The sequence below is a fragment of the Mirounga angustirostris genome, unplaced genomic scaffold, assembly GCF_029215605.1.
Source record: "Mirounga angustirostris isolate CCGP_5_RB_7025 unplaced genomic scaffold, mMirAng1.0.hap1 SCAF_1, whole genome shotgun sequence".
NCBI classification, from domain to species: domain Eukaryota; kingdom Metazoa; phylum Chordata; class Mammalia; order Carnivora; family Phocidae; genus Mirounga; species Mirounga angustirostris.
The window spans coordinates 135,261,335-135,286,995 of record NW_026991709.1 but is presented as its reverse complement, the minus strand read 5'-3'; the positions used below and the strand labels follow the sequence as shown (position 1 = coordinate 135,286,995).

The 25,661-nt window shown below is 36.2% G+C and overlaps 1 protein-coding gene and 1 pseudogene across 2 annotated transcripts in view; one reads left to right on the top strand and one right to left on the bottom strand.

Moving 5' to 3' along the window:
• The window catches only part of ZNF385D (zinc finger protein 385D), a 933,228-nt gene that overhangs the window by 462,567 nt on the left and 445,000 nt on the right, over nt 1–25,661 (top strand). The gene's annotated exons all lie outside the window — the stretch shown is intronic.
• LOC123834375 (ATP synthase subunit d, mitochondrial-like) lies at nt 24,607–25,197 on the bottom strand (annotated as a pseudogene).

Sequence of the window (25,661 nt, the reverse complement as noted above, 5' to 3'; positions counted from 1 at the left end):
CAAGAGTCTGACACTTAACCGATTGAGCCACCCAGGCACCCTTAGACACCTTTAAAACACTAGAAACACACATGTGAAATTGACAAAACCTATGCTTACACTATTTATCTTCTAGTTAGGAAGAAACATAATAAACAACCACATTATAATAGTGTCTGATCATCATGATAAAGACTTTCAAAAAACTTACAGAGTAAGGAGTTGGAAAGTGGAAAGTGGGGAGTTATTTTACTTGGGATGGTTGGGGGGGACCCCTCTGAGCAAGAGAGATTTGGACAAGTCCTACCTTTTCTTGGAAGCTGCACTTCAAGATATCAAAATAAATTTCTTTTCCTCTCCCACCTATATCTCCAGTTCACTGTCTTTTGTGCCTTCTGTGCAGGAAAGTTAGAATACCATGCATTTTAATGCTGGTAAATGGCTTGCCTTTCGACATTCCTAATCACAGAAATTTCTATTTAATATTCATTGTTGCCTATGAACAATATTGAAGAACTTTCTCTAGAAACTGCCTAAGGTGATAGGATTAAATAAGAGAACACTGATGTTTGGTCAACTTTTTATTTTATCTGCCTATTGGCCACATTGATGCCTAATTTTTATTCTTTTAAGGTAATTAAATTTTTATTAGGGAAATAACACTTTTGTTTGACTTATAAGTATACCTTGATGTTTCATTATTTTTGGTTGCATTTTTAATAAGAGGTTGTAATAAATGCCATCTAAATCATGTGTTTTTTCTATCCACCTTGAAGAATAGAGCCAACATGACAAATGGTCAAAGTAAGTGGAGATATTTATAATAATTGTAGGAGAATGAGAGAATCTACAAGTCATTCAATTTTGTGAATTCGTTGCTCATGGAGGACTTCCTGATACAACTATGGCAAACAGACCCTAAGGTGACACCCCAACTATTCCGAACTACTCGTGTTCTCATCTTTGCTTAAGCCCTTCCTCTGGAGTGTGAGTAGGATCCATGACTTGCTCTTAACCATAGCATGTGACTGAGGGAATGAGATGGCACTCCTGTGAACATGTATGTTAAAAAAGACTACTTAGAAAAATAGAGCTAGAGATTCTCCTTATGAACTTAATGAAGTAAGTGGCCATGCTGGAGAATCCCATGTGCCAAGGAACTCTGAGTAGTCTCTAGAAATGCAGGGTGGTCTCTAGGAACTGTAGGTGGTCTTCAGAAACTCAGGATAGTCTGCAGGAACTCTGCATGGTCTCTAGAAACTAGATGGTCCCAGGAACTTGGGATCATCTCTAGAAACTTTGGGTGGTCTCTAGGAACTGTGGGATACCAGTAGGATCTGACTTAACCAACAACTGATAATAATAAGCCAGGGCCCCAAGTCATACAGCTGTGAGAAAATGAATTCTGCTAACAACCTGATTGAGCTTAGAAGTGCATTCTTCCCCAGTTGAGCCTCCAGTGAGAATGCAACCTAGCCAACATCTTGATTGCAGCCTTGTGAGAACCTGAGTGCAAGACCCAGCTAAGCATGACTGAGTTTTAAACCGTGGAAACACTGAGATAATAAACATGTGTTCTTTTAAGCAGCTAAGATTTAGTTAAGTTTTACACAGCACCAAAACAACTAATAGAAACATACTCAACTCCTACACATCCTTTTATCCCAAGCAACCACCAAAACTACAAAGTTGAAAAATGATAAAGATGATGATGATAATCTTTTTTTTTTTAAAGATTTTATTTATTTATTTATTTGAGAGAGAGAGCGAGAAACAGCATGAGAGGGGATAGGGTCAGAGGGAGAAGCAGGCTCCCTGCTGAGCAGGGAGCCCGATGCGGGACTCGATCCCGGGACTCCAGGATCATGACCTGAGCCGAAGGCAGTCACTTAACCAACTGAGCCACCCAGGCGCCCGATGATGATGATAATCTTAACACTGAAAACAGAACAGTAACAATAATAAAAATCTACTATTGAGTACCTACTGTTTGCCAAGCAGTGTATTAGATATTTTCCTCTATCATGTTATTTATTTTTCATAAAAACCCTACAAAGAAAGTATTATTTTAACTATTTTACAAACAATGGAAGCACAACTTTCTAGAAAGTTTATAAACTTGCTGCACAATGAATGTCAGAGACAAAATTCAAACCTGTATCTATCCAATTCCAAGTAGGTCTGCTGCTCTTCCATTCCACTTCAAAAATGTACTTTGTCTTCTCATTCTCAAACACTTTAGTGTTTCTGAGGACAAAACAAAAACAAAAGCCAAACCCGGAAACAAAGGCACACAGTGTGGTTTGAGGCCACAGCAAGTTCATGGTTTCTCTTCTCTTACGACCTCTCAATATTGAGTCAATCTTCACTTTGCTGTGACCTTTCCCATCACTCCTGCCATTAGAAACTGTCATGCTCCTCCCCTTGAGGGCTTGGGTCAACCCATTTCATTATCCCTCTAATTCTCTAACCATATAGCAAGCTATATTTTCTTTTATCCATCTGTGCCCCTACAACTTTTCTTATGACTCACCTGAGCATGCCATCATTCATTCTTTCCTACTACTTATTAGTCTTAAGGAAGTTTTTTTCCCTCAGTTTTGAGGCTGATCTATTAATTTTACTTTTTATTCGTTTTTTAAAATTTTCATTCCAGTATAGTTAACGTACAAGGTTATATTAGTTTCAGGTGTACAAAATAGTGATTCACCAATTCCATACATAATCCAGTGCTCATCATGATAAGTGTACTCTTAAATCCTCATCACATATTTAACCCATCCTCCCACACAAGTCCCCTCCAGTAACCATCAGTTCTCTATAGTTAAGAGTCTGTTTCTTAGTTTGTCTTTTCTTTTTTCCCTTTGCTCATTTGTTTTGTTTCTTAAATTCCACATATGAGTGAAATCATATGGTATTTGTTTTTCTCTGACTTATTTCACTTAGCATTATACTCTTTAGTTCCATCCAGGTTGTTGCAAGTGGCAAAATTTCTTTCTTTTCAATGACTGAATAATATTCCATTGTGCCTTTGTATGTGTGTGTGTGTGTGCCACTTCTTCTTTATTCATCCTTCTATCAGTGAATACTTTGGCTGCTTCCATAATTTGGCTATTGTAGAGAATGCTTCAGTAACATAGGTGTACATGTATCCTTTTGAATTGGTGTTTTTGTATTTTGGGAGCAAACACTCAGTGCAGTTACTGGAACATAGGGTAGTTCTGTTTTTAACTTTGTGAGTAAACTGCATACTCTTGTCTACAGTGGCTGCACCAGTTTGCATTCCCACCAAAAGTGCCAGAGGGTTCCTTTTTCTCCACGTCCTCACCAACAACTGTGGTTTCTTGTGCTTTTGATTTTAGTCATTCTGACATGTGTGAGGTGACATCTCATTGCAGTTTTGATTTGCATTTCCCTGATGATCAGTGATGTTGAGTATCTTTTCATGTGTCTGTTGGCCATCTTCTTTGGAAAAATGTCTATTCATGTCTTCTGCCAATTTTTAAATTTGATTATTTGTTTTTTGGATGTTGAGTTATACAATTTCTTTATATATTCTAGATACTAGCCCTTTATCACATATGTCATTTGCAAATATCTTCTCCCATTCAGTAGGTTGCCTTTTAGTTTCGTTGACTGTTTCCTTCGCTGTGCAGAAGCATTTTATTTTGATGAAGTCCCAATGGTTTATTTTTGCTTTTGTTTCTCTTGCCTCCAGAGACATATCTAGAAGTTGCTATGGCCAATGTCAAAGAACTTACTGCCTGTGTTCTCCTTCAGGATTTTTATGGTTTCAGATCTCACATTTAGGTTTTTAATTACTTTTGAGTTTATTATTGTGTATGATGCAAGAAACTGGTCCAGATTCATTCTTTTGCATGTAGCTATCCAGTTTTCCCAACACCATTTGTTGCAGAGACTGTTTTTTTCCCATTGGATATTCTTTCCTGCTTTGTTGAAGATTAGTTGACCATATAGTAATGGATTCATTTCTGGGTTTTCTATTCTGTTCCATTGATCTATGTGTCTATTTTTGTATAGTACCAAACTATTTGATTACTACAACTTTGTAATATAACTTGAAGTCTGGAATTGTGATACTTCCAGTTTTGTTTTTCTTTTTCAAAGTTGCTTTGGCTGTTTGGGATATTTAGTGATTCCACACAAATTTTAGGATCATTTCTTCTAGTTCTGTGAAAAATGCTGTTGGTATTTTGATAGGAATTGCATTAAATGTATAGATTGCTTCGGGTAGTATAAGCATGTTAACTATATTTGTTCTTCAATTCCATGAGCATGGAATGTCTTTCTATTTCTTGTATTGTTCAATGTCTTTCATCAACATTTTATAGTTTTCAGAGTACAGGTCTTTCAACTCTTTGATTAGGTTTATTTCTAGTCATTTTATTATTTTTGGTGCAATTGTAAATGGGATTGTTTCTTAATTTCTCTTTCTGCTGCTTCATTATTAGTATATAGAAATGAAACAGATTTCTGTACATTGATTTTGTATCCTGTGGCTTCTGAATTAATTTATCAGTTCTAGTAGTTTTTTTGGTGGAGTTTTTCAGATTTTTCTATATAGAGTGTCATATCATCTGCAAATAGTGAAATTTTTACTTCTTCCTTACCAATTTGGATGCCTTTTATTTCTTTTTGTTGTCTAATTGCTGTGGCTAGGACTTCCAGTACTATGTTGAATTAAAGTGGTGAGAGGGGACATCCTTGTCTTATTCCTGTCCTTAGGGAAGAAAGTGCTCTTAGTTTTTTCCCACTGAGTATGCTGTTAGCTGTGGGTTTTTTTTATGGCCTTTATTATGTTGAGCTAAGTTCCCTCTAAACCTAATTGGTTGAGAATTTTTATCATAAATGAATGTTGTGCTCTGTCACATGCCTTTTTTGCATCTACTGAAATGATCATATGGTTTTTATCCCTTCTGTGGATTGATGTCATGTATTGCATTGATTGATTTATGAGTATTGAACCACTCTGGCAACCCAGGAATAAATCCCACTTGATTATGGTGAATGACTTTTTTAATGTGTTGTTGGATTTGGTTTGCTTATATTTTGTTGAGGATCTTTGCATTTATGTTCATCAGAGATACTGGCTGGTAGTTCCCTTTCTTAGTGGTGTCCTTACCTGGTTTGGTATCAGGGTAATATTGGCCTCATAGAATGAATTTGGAAGTTTTCCTTCGTCTTCTATTTTTTGGGAACAGTTTGAGAAGTATAGGTGTTATCTCTTTAAATGTTTGGTAGATTTCACCTCTGAAGCTGTCTGGTCTTGGACCTTTGTTTGTTGGGAGTTTTTTGATTACTGATTCAATTTCATTGCTGATAATTTGTCTGTTCAAATTTTCTATTTCTTCTTGCTTCTTGCTTCAGTTTAGTAGGTTATATGTTTCTAGGAATTTATCCATTTCTTCTAGGTTTTTCCTTATGTCAGCATATAATTTTTCAAAATATTCTCTTAAAATTGTTTGTATTTCCATGGTGTTTGTATGTTTCCTCTTTCATTTGTGATTTTGTTTATTTGAGTTCTCTCTCTCTCTCTTTTATATTTCTGGCTAGAGATTTATGTTATTTAACCTCCATATATTTGTGGTCTTTCCAGATTTCTTCTTGTGGTTGATTTCTAGTTTCATAGTGTTGTGGTCAGAAAAGATGCATGGTATGACTTTGATCTTTTTTAATTTATTGAGATTGTTTTGTGGCCTAATATGTGATCTGTTCTGGAAAGTGTTCCATCTGCACTTGAAAAGAATGTGTATTTTGCTGTTTTAGGATGGGATGTTCTGAATATATCTGTTAAATCTATCTGGTCCTGTGTGTCATTCAAAGCCACTCTTTCCTTATTAATTTTCTGTTTGGATGATCTGTCCATTGATGTAAGTGGGGTGTTAAAGTCCCCTACTATTATTGTATTACTATTGATTAGTTCCTTTGTTTGTTTTTACCTGTTTTATGTATTTGGGTCCTCCCCCATGTTGGGTGCATAAATATTTACAAATGTTATGTCGTCGTCTTGTTGGATTGTCCCTTTTATTATTACATAGTGTACTTCTTTGTCTTGTTACAGTCTTTGTTTTAAAGTCTATTTTGTTCAATATGAACATTGCTATCCCAGCTTTCTTTTAACATCCATTTGCATGATAAATGTTTTTCCATCCCCTCACTTCCAATCTACAGGTGTCTTTAGGTCTGAAATGAATATCTTGCAGGCATCGTATAGATGGGTCTTGTTTTTTATCCATTCTCACACCCTATGTCTTTTGATTAGAGCATTTATTCCATTCAGATTCAAAGTAATTATTGCTGGATATGTATTTATTGTCATTTTGTTACTTTTTTGTGGTTGTTTTCATAGTTTTTCTCTGATCTTTTCTTCTCTTGCTCTCTTTCATGGTTTGCTGGTTTTCTCTAGTGATATGCTTGGATTCCTTTCCCTTTATTCTTTGCCCATCTATTACTGGTTTTTGATCTGTGGTTACCATTAGGTTTGTATATAACCTCTTTTGCATATAGCAGTCTATATGAAGTTGATGGTTACTTAAGTTTGAACCCATTCTCTATTCCCCTTCCCATTCCCCTCCCCATTTTAGGTATATGGTGTCATATTTTTTGCACTGAGATGAATGTTGTCTAGTTGTATCTGTGGGACGAGGTGAGTTTAGGGCCTTCCTACTCCACCACCTTCCCCAGAAGTCCTAATCTATTAACTTTAAATCCTCCCCCTTCTGCTGTGCGTTAATTATTCTCTTATGTAATCTACATATTCAAAAATTAGGACTTGTCAGGTATTATGGGTTGAATGTGTCCCCCACCTCTTCCCCCAAAATATATTGGGGTTCTAACCCCCAGTATGCCAGAATGTGAATTTATTTGGAGATGAGGTTTTAAAGAGGTAATCAAATTAAAATGAGGTTATTAGGGTGGGCCCAATTCAATACAACTCATGTCTTTGTTAAAAAGGGGGAAATTTGGACACAGAGACAGAAACATACACACAGAGATGCCATGTGATGAGTTATTCTGCCAGGAGCCAAAGTACTACCAGAAAAGCTAAGAGAGGAGCCTGTGACAGATCCTTCCCCACAGCCTTCAGAGGGAGCAGAGCCCTCTAACACCTTGATCTCAGACTCTCAGCCTCCAGAACTGGAGATGATAAACTTCTATTGCTTAAGTCGCCCAGTGTGTTGTAATTTGTTATAGTAGTTCTAGAAAACAAATACACAGGGTGACCTGAGGAAAAAAGCACATCGTTCTCTTCCTCCATACCCACTTGATCGTCTCTATATGTTTCTACCTGGAGCCTCTTCTTTTCTCCCCCAGAGATTTCTCTTAGTATTTCCTGAGGAAAGGTAAGAGGCAACCAAATCCTATTTGATGGTTGTCAATGTAAAATGCAGTTTCTGATGGCCTGGCAGACATTAAAAACCATCTCCTGTTTTTGTGAGGGCACTAGGGAAGGATATGTCCTATTAAGTTTCTACAATCTGGTTGGTTAGGATTCTGGTTCAGGCCAGGTTATCTGGCACTTTGCCTCCATTGTCTTGCACCTATAGTTCTCCTTGCCTTTCTAGATGGGCCTTTTATGCAGCATCTATGGCCATGTCAGGCCTGCTCTGTTTCTCATGTGTGTCCTATCTGATCCATGGGAAACATACACCTTTCACCTGATATAAGAAGGTCTGTCAGATGGTGCCTGGGTGGCTCAGTTGGCTAAGCTCTTGATTTTGGCTTGGGTCATGATCTCAGGGTCGTGAGATCGAGCCCTGCGTTGGGCTCCATGCTGGGCGTGGAGCCTGCCTGAGATTTTCTTTCTCCCTCTGCCCCTGCCTCACACTGCTTGCTCTCTCTCTCTTTAAAAAAAAAAAAAAAAGCTGTCAGTGTGTCACGTACTCTGTGCTGGTGACACAGCAGCCTCGGCTCGTTGCTTCTCTGTTGGCTGCTTTCATTGTCAGGTGCTTGTCCACTGTATCCCCTAAAGTGCTCTTATCACAGTCTCTGAGAAGCTTCTGTACTGTGCCTCTTACCAGATGTCTAGAGGACTCATGCTATTTACTCTCTTCAAAGAAATCATCTGTAGTTTCCTGAGGAACTGAGGTCTCTAGCCTCTTTTATTGGCATGGGAGGGAAAACGTAAAGTAATTTTTTTATGTCATCCTGAAAATCCTGCTTATTGAACAAGTAATTGGCTAGAAGTTGGTGGTCAGATACAAGCCACAGATTTGGTCCTCTGCTCTCTCCTTGGTACCCCCAACTAGGTAAACTGGCATCTCACCACCTATTATTTTGCTATCAGTTTGAGGTCTTAGATGAAATGAAAAACAGGTCCAGTTTTAACATCCTATTGTCACTTCAATTCGGCCTCTGTCTACCTGCCCCTGCACCTAAGTAGCTAGACTTGTTTCCATTTTCTTCCACATACTACTCAATTCACAGTTCTATCTGCTTTTTCCACAGCAACACTAAAAACTCTCCTGGAAGAAATTCATTAATAAACTCTTGATTACTCCAACAATGTTTATTTCTCAGTTCTGACCACTCTGGAATTTTTGAACCTCTCTGAAACTCTCTGAACCTCTCCTTCCTTCTTAAAACTCTCCCTCCCATGTGCTCTGATATGATGTTCTCTCTCATTTTCTCCATAACTTTCCAAAAGCTCCTCTTGCTCTTTCCTTCATTAAATGCTAGTGGTCTCCAGGTTCCCTTTTTTGCACCTTTCTTCTTTCTCTCTTTGCAGTTTAACCCAATATAAAAGTTTTTTTCTCTAATCACTTACAAATCTAATGGTCCACAGTAGCTCACTTTCCTAAAATCCAGATACTTACTTAACTACCCAATGAACATTTTTGAAGCTATACAATTTTGAACTATTATAGTTCTTGATATAAAAATTTGGTAATCTAACAATGGAGGAAGAATTACCTGGAATTAAAAACCTTCAGTAGATTACCTCTCAAAAAAGAGGGGAAGCAATTAGTGAGTCTAAATAAATGCGAAAAATGAAAGAGAAATAAATTCTTTATCATTTAATCACTTTATTTTAAAAGTAATTTTATTCATTGTGATGTGGTGTACTTCACGAAATACTGGAGTTATTTTATAGTATATTAATATGCTTTCAGTTGAAATATGTCATCCATTTGGAAACATTCTGTTACAATTTCTTAAAAGCAACATTTAAAATCATTTTACCAATTTATTAATCTTTTTTTTTTTCTCTTCAGTTCCTTATATTCTTCTTAGTGATATAGGAAATGGTGGTAGTCTTCTTAGAAATATCTTTTCTATACATTCTTTATTTAGGAATCATCAGAATCTAGGCCAAATCTAAGCCACTTTGTTAGATGATTTTAAACATAATTTCCCTGTTCCCTATGCTGAATGATTGTTATTTGCATTACTTATTTTATTCTTGCTTTTATCACACTGCTTTGTCCCTAAGCAGCTTGCAGGAGAACAAATGCCATCTATGTTGCTAAGTTTGCCTCCTGAACATGCAGCAACTGATGTATATATAATTGTTACAAATTTGTTCCTTTAAAATTAACTAAACTTCTTTTTTTGTATGCTTATTTTCATAGCATTTGCTAGACTTATAAAATTTTAAGGTTTTAGTGTTGCTGTTGTTTTTTGCTCTTCTAAATTCTCTATCCACATGTATTCTCTCTTCGTTTCATAAATCCATTTTTTATAAACTATGCCATCAAGCTGCATAGGTGTGTTTCCCTAAATGATTGCCAAAATGTTAGAATCAACTATTGGTAGTAGAAAGCTAAGGGTTGCACTCAGAAACAAACTGTTATTTAAGACTACATCCACAAAACTCTATCATCTTTCATGGCATTTCTATACATGAAATAAATTGTCACTCCAGAATTGAGAATCTGCAAACTGCAAAAAGCCCAAGTTCAAATTTCATCCTCATAAAAGTTTCCCAAAAGTAAATTTTTAAGTAAATACTCCCCGAGGTCAGGGGCCATTTCTTTCCACCAATAGAGCATAATGGAGAAACTTAAATACCCCTAAGAAAGAACCAATAAATGCTGCTTCCAGGGGGATATCCTTGAAGAGAAGAGGAAGGGAAGGAACACTTGCCAAGTCTCTTTAAAAAGTCTGGCATCTAATGGGGTTCCAGATATTCTAGCCAGGTGGCCCACACATTCAATGAAAGAATATACTGGAAGGGGGCCCACAGGGACACTGTGAACCTAATCATTACCAAAACTGAAGGTGAAGTTAATGCCATTAGGTAGGAACAACTATTAAAAAGCACACAGCACACTGTTGGGTTTGTTTATGCAAGGCCAATGCTAATCATGCATTTGAACTCAAATCTCATCAACTTATCATGGTCTTTGCTAAATGTAAACCAGAGAACATTCCATAAATAACTATCAGCTGTCCATGCCTCTATTTCTTTGTATTGACACACTCCAATGGACATGGACAAGAAAACATACTAAGATTTAACAAGACTAGGCCTAACAAAGACCTGTAATTGAAAAAAATGGTATGGTTTTTTTTGAGCCCTCTGTCCCACATCCACCTGAGGCCCTGCTTCTTCAGACAGGATGAAGGCCAGAACTAGTCACAAGTGTATCAGTGACAGAGGGGTTGCTCAGGAGGGTGAATGGATGCCAAATACAGACAAAGCTCACTTCAAAAGGTTGCTCAGTTCTGAACCAAGGTTCCTCCTCCTTCTCTCCACTTCATGCATCGGTCACACCCAGATCCAGCTAGTATGTCCACAGTCATTGTGCGGTAAATTGAGTGTGACCTTATCTATGCCGTAACTCACAGGAGGGAGGAGTTTCATCCATCCTCCAGCTATAACTTTGAAGTACAAAGCTGAACAGCCTTTGTTAAACCGGCAGACCCCTACAGGATATTCAGAGTTGGGGGTGAGCAAGGGTCAATGTGTGATGGTTAATGTTTAAATGGCACTGAAAGAAAAAAAAGAAGTATAAATGTATGTAATTGTTAATTTTTTTATTGAAGTATAGTTGATGCATAATGTTACATTGGTTTCAGGTGATTCCACAAGATTATATATTATGCTAATGCTCACCACAAGTGTAGCTATCATCTATCAGGATACAACACTATTATAGTATCATTAACTGTATTCCCTATGCTGTACCTTTTATTCTCATGACATTCATTCTATAACTGGAAGCCTGTATCTCCTACTACTCTTCACTCATTTTGCCCATCCCCCATCCATTCCCCTCTAATAACTATCAGTTTCTTCTCTGTATTTGTGGTTCTGTTTCTGTTTTTGTTTGTTTGTTTGTTCATTGTTATTTAAGGGTGTTTTTGTTTTATATTCCACATATAAGTGAAATCATAGTATTTGTCTTTCTCTCTTATTTCACTTAGCATAGTACTCTCTAGGCTCATCCATGTTTTCACAAATGGCAAGATCTCCTTTTTATGGCTGAGTAGTATTCCACTGTGTGTGTGTGTGTGTTGTGTCACTTCTTTATTAACTATTCATCTATCAATGGACATTTGGGTTATTTACATATCTTGGCTATTATAAATAATGATACAATGAACATATGGGTACATATATCATTTTGATTTAGTGTTTTCATTTTTGGGGGGGGGGGATGGTAAGTACCGAGTAGTAGAATTACTGGATAATATGGTATTTCTATTTTTAATTTTTTTGAGGACTCCCTATATTGTTTTCCACAGTGGCTGTACCAATTTACATTCCTACCAACAGTGCCTGAGGGTTCATTTTTCTCCACATCCTCTCCAACTTTTGTTATTTATTGTCTTTTTGATTCTAGCCATTCTGACAGGTTTAAGGTGATTATCTCACTGTGGTTTTGATTTGCATTTCTCTGACAGTTAGTGATGTTGAGCATCTTTCCATGTGTCTGTTTGCCTGGGATGGTTAATTGTATATGTCAAGTTATCTGGGCCATGGCACCCAAATATTTGGTCATTCTTCTGGATGATTTTGTGAAGGTAATTTTTGGATGAGAATAACATTTAAATCAGTGGACCATGAGTGAAATATATTACCTCCATAATGTGGAGAGGTGGGCTTCATCCAATTATTTGGAAACCTTAATAGAACAAAGACTCATCTCCCCTCAGTAAGAAGGAATTCTGCCAGTTGACTTCCTCTGGGCTCCACCCCGGTCTTCAGATTGCTGGCCTACTCTGTAGATTTTGGATTTACCAAGCCTCCATAATCATGTGAGCCAATTCCTTAAAATAAATCTCTCTCTCTCTCATTTTCTCCCTGTCCTTCTCTCTGTCTTTATCCTCATATCTATACCTATGATCTATCTATCAATCATCTATCCTTTTGGTTTTTTCTTCCTTAGAGAACTCTAATACAATATACATAAGTTTATTATAAATGTTACTGATATAAAAGTTATGTAGTACACAATTTAAAAAATAATAAAATATGGTGTGCCTGGGTGGCTCAGTTGTTAAGCGTCTGCCTTCGGCTCAGGTCATGATCCCGGGGTCCTGGAATTAAGCCCCGCATCGGGCTCCCTGCTCTGCGGGAAGCCTGCTTCTCCCTTTCCCACTCCCCCTGCTTGTGTTCCCTCTCTCGCTGTGTCTCTCTCTGTCAAATAAATAAATAAAATCTTTGAAAAAAAATAAAATATGTAAAACTATTGTAAATTTTTTATAGTAAATTAATCATCACATGCTTTCTTGGTTTTTGACAAACTATTATATTGGTAGCTAGCATGTAGTTGTAATTTAACTGAGGTCTGACAAATGGAGTTATTTCCCAATCTGCTCATTCTTCTCTCAATAAACATATTTTTATAAAATCTGATATGTGAACTTGTGAAATCCACTATCAGTTTTAGAAAACTCTGTTACTAACACTTATGTCACAAAATCATACTACAAATAAATGTTTAATTATTATTCAGTTCAACACAGAAATCACTCACATCATTGTGAACATAAATAGTTTGACATGAAATGTTAGTTGCTATTTTAGTTTATATTAACAAGTAAAACAAAAGTGGAAGAATAGAGATGTATTTTGGAGCTTTATTTGACTCTTTTCCTGAATTAATGATAGTTTTACAATACCGGAAAAAAATGTCCTCAATTTCTGTGCTATTCTCAATGTAACAGGGACAAACCTGACATACTTTTAAGCTAATTTAAATTAACATTTTTTTCCATTTTTCTTAAAACCAGAGCAGGAGTTGGTAAAGGTTTTGATTAAATAGTCAGATAATAACTGTTTTAGGCTTTTTGGGTCATGTAGTCTCTGAATCTCAAGTATTCAAGCAGCCAGAAGATATGTAAATGAACATGGCTATATTTCATTAAACTATATTAATAAAAATGGTAGCAGGTTCAAAGGTCATATTTCCCTATCCCTCAGTCTAGAAATCAACAATCAAAGTAATCAAGCCTTTATTTGTTGTGTTTGCTGATGTCCTTGGTGTATGTACTCCATCATGGTTGATTTCAAGCTACCAGCAAGATGTCACTGAATCTTTAGTTGGACAGAGATGTGCAGTATCACAACATTGTGTGGTATTTCCACTAGACAGATGCAATACCCATAAATAACCTCAAGAGAATAGATAATAATAAAATGTATAAAATAATTAGAACTGATGAGTTCTATTTATTACTTTTTTAATATAATTTAATTGTAAATATATAAAATCTAATAAATAATATTGGCTCTGTTGGAACAACTGGCTTACAAAATTCCTGAGTACTTAAGAATTAGCTCTTGTGAACCAATACAAGCCGGCTTCAGCACACCACTAGCCAAGGTCAAGAACCAGCTTAAAATCTGGGTCAAGGCCATGAAACTATTCCAGGGGATAACTATTGGGTAGAAACATAGATACAAGATGAGGATATTCGGCGGAACACTCAGGTAGCAACAACAATGAAGGAATGTTTTACTTAGGCAAAACTACTTTCAGAGTTGTCTACTGATTTTCAAGACACACTCTCTACCAAATGCCTGATAATTTCAGTTTAGCAACATTTTGGAATTAAAAGAATTTTCTGATTTGACTAGAGAAAATTATTATTATTATTAATATATAATAAAATTATTATTATTTCAAATGTTACTTCTATGGGAAAATAAATCTCAGATTCCTAACAACCAACTTGAAAAGGACCTTTTTAGAACACTGTGTTCATAACTTGTAGACTGCCTGTGCATAATACAAGTAACAGGGTCATTTTTGCATGGACAAATTATATTTTGCCAAAACAGCATTGAATAGAATTCATAGAATTGTTGAATACTACATCTGAAACTAATGATGTACTCTGTGTTGGCTAATTGAATTTAAAAAAAAATAGAATTCATAGAAATGGTTTTACCAAGTGTTAAATTTAGCAATCCTAATTTTTTCTTGCCAAATGGGAACAAGCAATCTGTAACAAACCCTCAGTCTCCCTTTCCCCTGCGCAGACCACCCCCTTCATGACTCGATGTCTACATATTAACACTAAAAGACTTAGCATTCCTTTATTAACATGCAGTAAGGATGCCATAAAATAGTGCACAAATTGATTCTCTCTGAAAGACCAGAAATTTGACTTAGTAGCTATGATTTCCTGCTGAGGATAGAAAAATAGATGAGATGGTGTAGCATGTCTCAATCTGAGACCAATTGTTCTTACCTATGGTTCTGCCTACATTAGCCTCTGAAAGAACCTCAAAGACAGTGATAGAAATGCATTGCTTTAATAAACAATCACATTTTCCACACATATAAATTCTACCCTTATATGTACAACAATTTGATGAAATATAATAAAAATGGAATGATCATTTCTTTAGTCAATATGCTTTATTTTGCTGTATAGAAACATTGTGCCTCACCAAAACCCATTTCTCATCATTTCTGGTTAATTTATTTAAACTTGTGCCATTCCAAGCTTTAGGAATCTTGGGAAAGTCTGCCAAACTGTACGTGTTTATTCATATCATGAAATAGCATGGCTAAGAATAAATGGTAGATTCACATAATCATACATTTTTATATATGAATGTATATCATCAACAGGTAAAACCTCCTCATGTTACAGATGGGAAAACAAAGACCTAGAATAAATAAGTGACATGGTCAATTTAGTTAGACTCTTGTCTGGTTAGAAAAACATTTTTATTTATTTTTCTTTTTATGGGAGGAAAAAGGAGTTTGTTAGTTGTTTTTTTTTAAAGATAAATTATTTTAAATGATGCATGCTTCTAACTTTAAAATCAATTTGACTTCTCCCCCATGAACTAATTCTTATAGAACAAATGATTATAAAATAAGAAATAGGGTTCTTGATGAGGAGATAAACTACAAAGGCATTGTCATAAATCTAGACAAAATGGTGAGATAATAATCTTATCTACATAAAACTAACTCGTGGATGATTTATGATGTTTTCTCATGACATGTCTTTAATGTGGTGGGAGACAGGACATAAATCTGTCACCTCCAAATAACCATAAATAATATTTATTTTCAGAATAATATTTTAATGAGAGTTTTGTTAAATAGTGAGAAGTACTAAGTTGTACTCCATCCTCCAGAGTAAATATTCTAAGTGTAAAGACTATAAGCTAATTTTACCTTTATCTAAAGGCTCTTGAACACTTTTTTGAGGGCAAAGTGGAGAATCTAGGGAAGTTTCCAACTAGCTGTTGCTGTAACTAGCTGTTCCAATTAGCTGAATTAGCTAAGCAAAACACTGTATTGCAACTGCTGATTGTAGTTAGTCTAATGAAAATTAAAACATAATTATTACTGACTTATATAGGGCAATCCTCAAACTTTAATGTTTGAGAATCAGGAGTTCTTGTTACAGTGCAAATTTTGATTTACAAGTTCTGGAATGGGGTGGATATGAGAATGCCTGTAAGTCTAACAAGCTCACAGGTGAGGCTGATGCTGCTGATCCAGACCATATTTTGAGTAGAAAAATCTCTCTGGTATGGTCATTTTTGTACTTCTGGGGTCTTTAGAAAAGGCTGGGTAAGAAGCCATAATTCCATTTGAATAACTTTCAATGCCTTGACTTGCATGCTGTTTGCATATCCATAGTATTTTTACATTTTAAAAGATTAATTTATTAGCTTTATTACTGCCCTGCAGAGCCAACTCATGGCCAAGAACTAATTTGGTGGACTGACTTAATAGCTCAAGGGAACATGGGGAAAGGGTTTGCTCCCCTTGCATTTTCTTCCTTGTAAGGTGAAAACGTTAAGAAGGAAGGAAGAATGTCAACTCTCCATTATAAGACTAAAGGGATAGCATCATGAAATGAAGTCTTTCATATTTATGCATCCTCTGATACTGAAGTTTGTAAGCAACTTTCCAAATGAGGACTCTCTGGTGCCTTTTTAAACATAACACCCAGTGGCTCAGAGACAGCTATTTTTATTATGTTTAGTTATTCCTAAACCATGTGAATATTTATTTTGTAATTGAAGTGCTGCTGTGTGTTACAGCAGCTGTAAGAAAACTTGTGTTTAGACTGTGTGAAGGACTTGATACTTAAGTTAATACATTCATCTTTAATTGCTTCTTGCCTTTGAAGAAAGGTTGGTTTACAGCAGATCAACTAATCCACAAAAGCCTACATCATTTTAAGATTACAGTCCTGCTATTCGTATTAGGTGTTATGATGACATAACTATTTTTAATGCAAAACAACTATATTGAGACCACAGACAAGAAACATCTCTGAAGGTAGCTGAGAATGGGCATTCTCTTCCCAAAGATGGTAATAAACTGATCCCACGTATAGACATTGCTGCAGTTTGGAAGAAATAATTTATGAAAACAAACACTTTGGAGTCAAGAGGACTAAACCCATTGTGCTGATGAAACACTATGGCAAACAGGATTTTTTCTCCTCTTCATGATTTTTTGATCCAATGAGAGGTAAATTTTTATCATATCATTTGATACCACATTAGCTCCATTTGTGACAGGCGAAATGTCACAGTCTTGATGTGTTTTACAAATTTGAGAGGCATTTGAATGATGAAAAATAACAAGGGCAACTTTTTTTCTGGACATATATCACAGAACTACTCTTGGCAGCAAGTCTTGTCTTATTGCTGTGCTCTTCAAATGTACAAAGTTCTTTATACAAAATATCTTTAGAGTGTGTACGAACCTAAATCAAAATGGTATAAAGGATTCTTTGCACGATGCATAAAAGCACTTCAAATTAGTTTGAGAAATAACTGCTCTAATATATAATTATAAATAACTTGCTGATCTTAGGAATAAAGTGCTATATAACGGGCTTGGTGTATTATAGCTAAAATATTTAAATCTTCTAAAAAAGCAAATCTAAACATATGCATGACCCCAAAATTCCAATTCCTAATATCTACTTAGAAAATAATTTGTTTAAATGAGAACATTTAAACATGTTTCATTATAGGGCTGTTTATAATAATGTAAACATGAAAATCACTTACATGTTCATTCATGTAATAGAATATTAGGTAGCAGTTAAAAAGGACTTCATGCAAAAATTATTGAATGATGAAAACAAAATATAAAAATTTGCACCATATGATATACTCTTCTGTAAACATACACAGAATACTATATATTTTCTATTTTCTGTGTATTAATGCCTTCATACTGATGGGACAAAAATGAAACTGATAATGGTGGCTCCTTTTGAGAAGGTCTTGTTCAAATGGCACTTGAGTCATATCTAAACGGATCCTTGAGACATTTCACAGTGATTAAGGATTTGAATCTGGAACTAGGTTGCTTACATTTAAATCACTGCTCCATTATTTACCACATATGTCACTTTGGGTACGTTACTTAAGATCTCTCTGTGCTTCAGTTTCCTCTTCTGGAATATGGGAGTAAAAGCAGTAAGTCCTTTAGAAAGTTGCTTAGATTACCTTAGTTGCCATATTTTACTGAACCTAAGATGTCATTGATTCTAAGATTCACTCTTATGATACATCCTCAGCTTTAACAATGTCAAAATAGGAAAAGATGAGTGTTATAAAATGGAAAAATATATATAAAGCCTTTATAAGGAGCACTTTATATATGTTATCATTATATTCAGAAATCTTCATTTACTGCTGTGAGAATTAATAAAATGTCAGTGCATAAAATAAAGGGAGATAGGCTTTATTGAGTCCTCTGTGACTTCAAAAGTAGATTTATTTTGGGAAACCATGAAATAGGCTCTAACTACCCTCATTAGGTATCTCCACAAGCAAGTACACCAATGTCTCAGCTCTAAAAATCAGGCAGTATTGGGCGCCTGGGTGGCTCAGTTGGTTAAGCGACTGCCTTTGGCTCAGGTCATGATCCCGGGGTCCTGGGATCGAGTCCCGCATCGGGCTCCCTGCTCTGCGGGGAGCCTGCTTCTCCCTCTCCCACTCCCCCTGCTTGTGTTCCCTCTCTCGCTATGTCTCTCTCTGTCAAATAAATAAATAAAAAATCTTAAAAAAAAAAAATCAGGCAGTATTGTTCAACTTAATTTTCTTAGGTTCATCCATTGCAAATCCCAATTCGAACAGCATCTGACATGGCAGCTCATGTATTCCACTACAGGCCCCTTAAGAAAATCAGCTTTATTAACTAAGTACTAAAAATAGTTTATAATCCAGAGCAAACGAGAACCGTTACACAGCACAGCTGTGTTTTCCTTGAACCATTTCAGAGGCTCTCCAGAATCAATTATCACTAGTAGTCTATTGTGCCTTATAGTTGCAGGGAAAGGTCAGGTTAAATTAATTAACTTTAAATAACTACCAAAGTCTGTGTGATATCACTGTCATCCCTCTAACAGTTTCTGGGAATCTGTGTGCTACCTAGAATCACAGGCTCTGAGAATGGGTCATATATTGAGGGCATCTGCTCTTGAATTGATTTCCTTAGTGGATCAAAATTCTGGGCCACTGTGCTTTTGAGACTCCACTTCAGGCTGCAATAGATATTTGGATACGGTGTTTGCTAGGTTGATTTTCAGCTTTATAGAGAGTAAAAACAGTAGTTATTATAATGCTTATTCCTGTGCAAACAGAGCATCCAAAATGACCTTGTTTATCGAATCTGAGTGTTTTTGTGTTCCACATGATAAGCCTCGCCTTCTTGCCGTACAGGTCACTTAGGGCAGGAGAAGGAACTTGACCCCATGGCACTTAAAACTCTCCAGGAATCCACAGTCAAGGTGTTTTACTGCAAATGCAAATGGATCATAGAAATTAAACTGAGCTTTAATTATTGTGTTAACAGTTGCTCTTAATCCTTCCTTGGAGTGGGGGTAGGGTGGAAAGAAATGCTTCTCTGGTTAATGCGCAAAGGCATAATGTAAACAATGATTCTTTGGAAGATTAGTGATCCTAAAGAAAGCAATTAGAGAAAGAAAGAACATTTAGACAGAAGCTAATGCTTAGTAGCTTGCAGCACGGTGAAGCTGTGCAGAATTTTATTTCCACATCAGATGGAATTCTTTCAAAGCTTTTGTGTTATAAAACAGGAAATTGAGTTTCCAGTGATTCCAAATGATACAAATTATGTAAAATATAAGAAAACTGATCCAACCCCCCTATATCAGTTTTTACTTGTGACTCATTGTAGAAAACCTATTTTCTTCTTCATGTATATCCAACCCTAAGCACAATGCCTGGGATATAGTAGGCGTTCACTAAAGGTAGCAAATGTTAGCTGATTGAAAAGATAAATGAATGAACGAGGGAGTAAGTCAGCCTTTAGAGTAATTCTAAGTAGAAATAATAAGTATATATTTTACTACTTTTATTTTCTTGAAAACAAATGTTTGGTTAATTTGTACTGATAGATAAAACTTGGGGCACCTTGGTGGCTCAGTCAGTTAAGTATCCAACTCGATCTCAGCTCAGGTCTTGATTTGGGGGTCATGAGTTCAAGCCCCACACTGGGCTCCATGCTGGGTGTGGAGCCTACTCAAAAAAATTAAAAAAAAAAATTATTTGGGCAGCCAGTGGCTCTTTATTGATTCCAAATTATTTTGTCTACTCCATTTTGGCCAGGCAGAAGGGGAACAATCATTGTGTGGTTCCTCTTAGTGTGTAAGTAGAAGGACAGAGAGGAGCATCACCAGATTTGGAATAAAAAGCTTTACCACGAACAAGATATGTGTTTGGCAAATCACATTTCCTAGCCCTATTTTTTGCCTTTTTTTTATATTTATAAGATGAGCACAGTATCTATTCTTAATATCTTGGCATAAATTGAATGCTATATTACATGTGAAAACATTTCAGAAGACTATAAAACAATATTCCTCAAACCAACTATGATGAAGGGCCAGCTTTTTTTCTTGGTTTTTAAATTCAAATCAGTTGAGAATTGATACTTTTCAATCCTCATATTTCAATGTTAACAGCACTGTTACGTTGGTATCAAGGTTTCTGAATGCTTTCTTTCTTTTTCGTCCTTACCTTACTGTGGAGTGGTAAGAACCAGTTTGCTATGTTTCTAGGAAGAAGTTGCTGCAGCTGAGGTCGAAGAGGTTGCTGCCTGTGTTCTCCTCAAGGATTTTGATGGATTCTTGTCTCACATTTAGGTCCTTCATCCATTTTGAGTCTATTCTTTGTGTATGGTGTAAGGAAATGGTCCAGTTTTCTTCTTCTGCATGTGGCTGTCCCAATTTTCCCAACACCATTTGTTGAAGAGACTGTCTTTCTTCCATTGGATATTCTTTCCTGCTTTGTCAAAGATGAGTTGACCATAGAGTTGAGGGTCCATTTCTGGGCTCTCTATTCTGTTCCATTGATCTGTGTGTCTGTTTTTGTGCCAGTACCATACTGTCTTGATGATTACAGCTTTGCAATAGAGCTTGAAGTCCAGAATTGTGATGCCGCCAGCTTTGTCTTTCTTTTTCAATATTCTTTTGGCTATTCAGGGTCTCTTCTGGTTCCATACACATTTTAGGATTATTTGTTCCAGCTCTGTGAAAAAAGTGGATGGTATTTTGATGGGGATTGCATTAAATGTGTAGATTGCTCTAGGTAGCATTGACATCTTCACAATATTTGTTCTTCCAATCCATGAGCATGGAACATTTTTCTATTTCTTTGTGTCTTCCTCAATTCCTTTCATGTGTATTCTATAGTTTTCTGAGTACAGATTCTTTGCCTGTTTGGTTAGATTTATTCCTAGGTATCTTATGGTTTTGGGTGCAATTGTAAATGGGATCGACTCCTTAATTTCTCTTTCTTCTGTCTTGTTGTTGGTGTATAGTAATGCCACTGATTTCTGCGCATTGATTTTATATCCTGCCACTTTACTGAATTCCTGTATGAGTTCTAGCAGTTTTGGGGTGGAGTCTTTTGGGTTTTCCACGTAAAGTATCATATCATCTGCAAAGAGTGAGAGTTTGACATCTTTGCCAATTTGGATGCCTTTTATTTCTTTTTGTTTTCTGACTGCTGAGGCTAGGACTTCTAGTACTATGTTGAATAGCAGTGGTGATAGTGGACATCTTTGCTGTGTTCCTGACCTTGGAAGCAAGGGCAAAAATGAACTATTGTGACTTCATCAAGATAAAAAGCTTTTGCACAGCAAAGGAAACGGTCAACAAAACCAAAAGACAACTGACAGAATGGGAGAAGATATTTGCAAATGACATATCAGATAAAGGGCTAGTATCCAAAATCTATAAAGAGCTTATCAAACTTAACACCCAGAGAACAAATAATCCAATCAAGAAATGGGCAGAAGACATGAACAGACACTTAGGCAAAGAAGACATCCAAATGGCCAACAGACACATGAAAAAGTGCTCAACATCGCTCAGCATCAGGGAAATACAAGTCAAAACCTCAGTGAGATACCACCTCACACCAATCAGAATGGCTAAAATTACCAAGTCAGGAAACGACAGATGTTGGCAAGGATGCAGAGAAAGGGGAACCCTCCTATGCCGTTGGTGGGTAGGCAAGCTGGTGCAGCCACTCTGGAAAACAGTATGGAGGTTCCTCAAAAAGTTGAAAATAGAGCTATCATACGATCCAGCAATTGCAGTACTGGGTGTTTACCCCAAAGATACAAATGTAGTGATCTGAAGGGGTATGTGTACCCTGATGTTTATAGCAGCAACATCCACAATAGCCAAACTATGGAAAGAGCCAAGATGTCCATCGACAGATAAATGGATAAAGAAGATGTGGTGTATATATATACAATGGAATATTATGCAGCCATCAAAAGGAATGAAATCTTGGCATTTGCAATGACGTGGATGGAACTGGGGAGTGTTATGCTGAGCAAAATAAGTCAATCAGAGAACAACATGTATCATATGACCTCACTGATATGAGGAATTCTTAATCTCAGGAAACAAACTGAGGGTTGCTGGAGTGGTGAGGGGTGGGAGGGATGGGGTGGCTGGGTGATAGGCACTGGGGAGTGTATGTGCTATGGTGAGTGCTGTGAATTTGTAAGACTGATGAATCACAGACCTGTACCCCTGAAACAAATAATACATTCATTATATGTTAATAAATAAATAAATAAATAAATAAATAAATAAATAAATAAAAGTTCTGCTTTAAAAAAAAAAAAAAAAGAACCAGTTTGCTAATGGGTAGGGTCTCCCAAGCTTTGGTCTTTGAGTAGCAATGCTCTTAGTGTCTACAAAAATAGAACAAGGATTATGATGATGATGACGACGATGATGATAGTAACAATGACATCACTGCTGCTACTCAGCATGTGTATCAAAGTTGGGCATCAAAGGCAGCCTGGATTTTAGTTGGTTGGCAGGGAAATGAAAATACACTGCATATATAAGGAAGTGTGAGCAAAGGCGAGATGAGAATCACATAGCAGTATCAAAGCTGTCTTACCCATGAAGCAGATCAGATATCTTCAGAAAATAAGAGGTGAGAGTGAGATTTTGAAGGACACAGGGCTGTAGCAGGTGAGTGATGGCCTACAGAGGTTTTTATAGATGCTACATTTGCCAACTTGAGGAGGGAGGCATGGAAGCAGGAATACAGCTTACTGTTCAACATATGAAGTGAAAAAAGTCCAAACTAGTGACTAAAGTGGGATCCAAAAGAAATGGATGTGAGAAATATAATGAAAAACTGAAGGGAACGATCATCTATTGGGGTTATTAGGAAGAGAAAAGAATGAGAGCTTATGCAGCCATGAAAATATAGTAATAAGTAGAAATCTAAGGAGCCACCTAGTGTATTATATGTGAGAATAGGTACCGAGTTCAGACTATATCATGGCTGTGCCACTTGCTGGCTGTGTGCCTTTGGAAAATTCATTTCAACTTTAGGAGATTACTAAACTTTAAAAAACTATAAGCTAACTTTAAAAACATACCTCATGGGCTCACTGTGATATGGAGTGCTGTTACATATGTAACATATACATGCAACACACACACACACACGTCTATATATCTAAACTATAGCATTATCTTCGTATCATATAGATGTCTACCTATAACATATCCTTTTTCATTCCAAAATATATTTAGAGTTATCAAAGCCTATCTGATTCAAATGCAGATAAACTTTAAAAGAAGGAATTAGATTGTGTGATGCAGTGACCTTGATTGACTTGGATGTGTGCTTTCCTTTTATACAACCCTACTGGTAGAAAATAGTGGTAACAATTGTGTCATTCTGTCTTGGATGCACACACACACAGGGGCTGTTCCATTGTAAATAAAGCTGTTAACACAATTTGTGGGCACCCTCTGTTAATGAGACTGACATTATCAGCTGTATACTGTCAATACTCCAAATTATATGGATCCAATTACATCTTTAAAGAAAATATGTTATCAAGACAGTATGGTATTGGCTTTGAAATTTGCTTAAGATAGACAGTTATATTTTGTGATGGTACTTTCCCTTCACAGCTTGCTTTGCAAGCTCAGCAACTCTATTTCTCTGAGGCCATTTTGCCACCCAGTGAAGACCAACCACTTCATCATGGTCTCAGAGTCTGAATATTAAGGCTTCACTGAGGCATGTCAACCATTTCAAGTATTAAAGTGTGGTATGTAAAACCATATAATTTGAGGAGTTCTAGATTAAATACTGTAACTTTTAAACTCCTGCCATAAGGATGTGTTTTTATTGTATTAGACCAGTATATTTTTATTTGATCTAGAGTGCCTTCAGTATTTTCAATTCAATAGAGTTTCATTCTTTTAAAAAACATATATATCAAGTTCCAGTTGTGTTTGGTATTAGAAATATACATATAATGAAAGATGATTCTTACCCTCAAAGAATTTACAACCTAGTGTAGCATGTCCCATGGGGAAAATGCAATTTCAGACACACTCAAATAAAAATGTTAAGGCTGTATTGTGAAAGGCAGCTGTCTTCAAATATATTTACACATGCATCATCTCAGTGAATTTCTATATTGTTTTTGTTATGTGTATACTGATGTATTTATAATTTATAAATGATCTTCTCTAATAGTAATATACATAAACATCTTCAAATGAAGGCACTAAATAGGATGCCTAAAAACCCATATTTTAATATATGTTAAATTAATGTTATATAAAAAATATTGTTTAAAAATTATCATTAATCAAAATGGAGTAATTTCAAAGTCTGTTTCTAAATTCAGTTTAAAACAAATAATTTGGTTGAAATTTCTTTTTTTTCCCCCATATCATTATTTTTAATGTCCAGCGTTTACAATATGAGGGCCAGAGCTTTCTCCCCAACTCCAGTTTATAAATTCTCAATTGGCTTTGAGGCCAATAGGGATACTACTTCTTGTCTAATTTGGTTTCTGGGAAGACTTCATTCAGGTCCTCAATGGTCATCTGATCAAATGGAATTATGTTCCTCATCTTCTCCAGTTCTTTTTCATATTCCTCAATCCTGGCCTTTGAGAGAGACAAAAACTCGGCACAACTTTTCACATCTTCTTTTTCTTCAGCATCCACCTGAGCAGTATATTTATCCTCTGGCACAGGAACCTTCAGGGCATTAAACTTTTTCTCAAAGTCATCTACCAAAGCAGCCTTTGCCACATTGGCCTTGTAGTAAGCCCAGTCAATAGCAGGTGGTTTCTCAGGGAGAGTAGCCAACCTGGAGGTAAGTGTCTCCTTCCAGGATTTCAGGGAGTTAGCAATGGCCTTCTGGTTTCAGGGTATGATCTCCCCAAAAGCTACCCAGTCAATGGTTTTTAGAGCAAGTTTTCACGCAGCCATCTTGAAATCCTTCACTGAACCCTGCGGCCCAGAGTCCCCAGCTGCAAGGAATGGAACTCTGAAATTTCTATTTTAACCAAATTCAATCCTCACAAAGATACATAAATCCAATAGAAGATATAACCATTTACAGATTGCTGATTTTGATACTCATTTCTTCACACATTGATTAGTTCAGTAAGTATTTACTGAGTTCCTGGTACAAGCCAGGCAATGCTTAAAACTATAGGGACAGAGCAATGAATACAATAAAGTTGTTGCCCTCAAGGATGAGAAACAAAGAGCAGACATAAGGACTACTCTAAGCAATAGTGTGCTGGCAAATACTAACATCCAGCTTATGGGGGGGAGAATATATATATATATATATATTCATGGTATACAAGTGTGTTTATGGCATATATGTATATATTTATATATTTAAATAAAATAAGCTGAAAGATTTTTTCATTAGGACCTTAGCA